The sequence below is a fragment of the Palaemon carinicauda genome, chromosome 16, assembly GCF_036898095.1.
Source record: "Palaemon carinicauda isolate YSFRI2023 chromosome 16, ASM3689809v2, whole genome shotgun sequence".
In the NCBI taxonomy this organism is placed as follows: Eukaryota; Metazoa; Arthropoda; class Malacostraca; order Decapoda; family Palaemonidae; genus Palaemon; species Palaemon carinicauda.
In genome coordinates, this window is record NC_090740.1 from 84,168,032 (window position 1) to 84,170,531 (window position 2,500).

Here is a 2,500-nt window from a genome sequence, read left to right on the forward strand (position 1 = left end):
AGTTAACGCCTGCAAGTATGGAATTGGATGTATATAAACAGATAAAGAAACACATGTCAAAGTGTCCTGACCTTGATCCCGTGTTAACTCAAGTTTTTGCAAAGAATGAAACAAAGCCACAACAAGTAAATGTAGTTAATAATAGTCAAGTTGCTGGAATGACGTGTTAAAATTGCAAACGTCAAGGTCACTTGATCGCGGACTGCAGAACGAAATTTTGTTCTATACATAATAGTTCGACTCATTCATATAGTCAGTGCTACTCGCGTAAGACACAACAGAATCCTAGAAATACACAGTCAATTCCACAGTCAGTTCCATATGGAAATAAAAAGAAAAATCCTCATTTTAACAATAAGAAGAAACAGCCAAACGTCAATGTTGTTCAGAATCCGAAACAAACAAACACTTCTTCGAATAACGCTGACCCTGGGTCGTCAAACCATACCTCGCAAGGTTAGACTAATTTTCAGAATGTACAAATGCCACATAATTAACTCCAGTGGGGAAGAGAGTGATGTTGGGTCAAGATCATTCAAGTCAACATCAATAGTATTGAATAATCAATTTAATGTTTTATCAGATCAATGTGAGGCAATAGATTTTCCTATGAAACACACGGGCCGAATTGAATAAATCAGTGCATGCTCCCATAGATTTGCAACGAATTCATACAATAATAAGCCAAAATGAGTTTACTACCAACCTTATATGCTGTAGATTTAGAACACAAATCATTTACGTTATTTTTTTACTCTGGTAATCCACGTAATATCATGGATTTGAAGACACATCATTTGTTGTTTTCGAACTTTCCGATTGAAAAATCCGGAGTTAGACTCTCGGGGTATAGGAAATAATGTATTAAATGTCATAGGCATAACTCATGTTCAATTCAAAGTCGGTAAACGCACGTTTGCCGATACATTTGTTGTTGTACAAAAACATTGATATGTATCCAACTGTAATTATAGGATACCCATCTATGGGAAATCAAAACATTATCTTAGCCCCTGCCAAGCACGGCGTGTATATCAAAGGGAAATTCTATAAGTCTTCTAATACCTTAAAATCAGTTTTGGATAAAAAGGAGACGACAAATGTAACAGTAACGTACGTTGAAAAACCAATAACTTGTCTCACTAATAAAGAAATAATATACGTGACCCAGCAGAATTCTCGTTCACCCGTAATATCATCTTGCACGCAATCTATTGAGCCAAACGTACCTTCGAATTTAATAGTGCAAATAAAGAAAACATTACCGGGATCTGAAATATTAATCCATTCCGACACTTTGAAAACTAACGGATTGTCTGTCACACAAGCTATTTATACAGTAGGCTCACATCAACAATGTAATATTAAAGTCTGTAATCATTTAAATAACACTTTAGTAATTCACAAAAATCAACATATCTTGGATGTAGAAGTTTATAAACATCGTATTTTTACTGTTGCTGAAATCAATCACTCTCAATCAGTTGCGGATGAATCCCTTTTTTTCAATCTATTAAAAATAAAATCAATAGAGACATTCAAGACGAAGAAATTCATCAGAAAATTTTTGGACTTTTGACTAAATATCATGAGGTTTTTTTCCACTACGGATGGATCCTTAGGAAAAACAGATGTGATCGAGCATCAAATAAAGTTAAAAGACAAGCAGAAAATTATCTATGTACCCTCGTACAGACTCCCTATGAAATTCCAGAATGAAATAAATGATGAAGTAGGAAAAATGCTAGAAGAAGGAGTCATTAGGAAATCAAACAGCCCTTATAATTTTCCGTTAATAGTTGTACCGAAAATAGATCGAACATGGCGTATCTGCGTAGACTTCCGTCGTCTAAACGAGGAGACGATCCCTGATCGATTCCCAGTGCCATGTACTGACGATATTTTGTCTTTGTTAGGTCCGAATAAATATTTTACCAGTTTGGACTTACTTAAAGGCTTTCACTAGATATCATTAGAAGAAGATAGTATCCCATACACAGCCTTCAGCACAGCCAGGGGACATTATGAATTTTTATGGATGCCTTTTGGTTTACGTTGTGCTCCCATAACATTTATAAGAATGATTAACATAGTGTTTGGAGACTTGTTAGGGGATATATTGCATGCCTATATGGACGATCTTGTAATCTTTTCCAACACCTTAGAAGAACATCTACGTAAGTTAGAACTAGTACTACAGAGATTAAGACAACATAACTTAAGGGTAAAGATGAGTAAGTGTGAATTTTTCAAAACAGAATTAATATATTTGGGTTTCATGGTGTCAAGCCAAGGTCTTAAAGTAGTCCATGATAAGGTGTTGGCCTATACGTAATTTTCCCATACCTACTAATGTCAAGGGAATACAGCAATTTCTGGGTTGTAGTGGAATTACAGGCGTTTTATACGCAACTATTCAATAATAGCTGCTCCTTTAACTGATCTTACGAAGAAGGGCGTAGATTTCATATGGGTCTGAGCGTCATCAACAGGCGTTTAA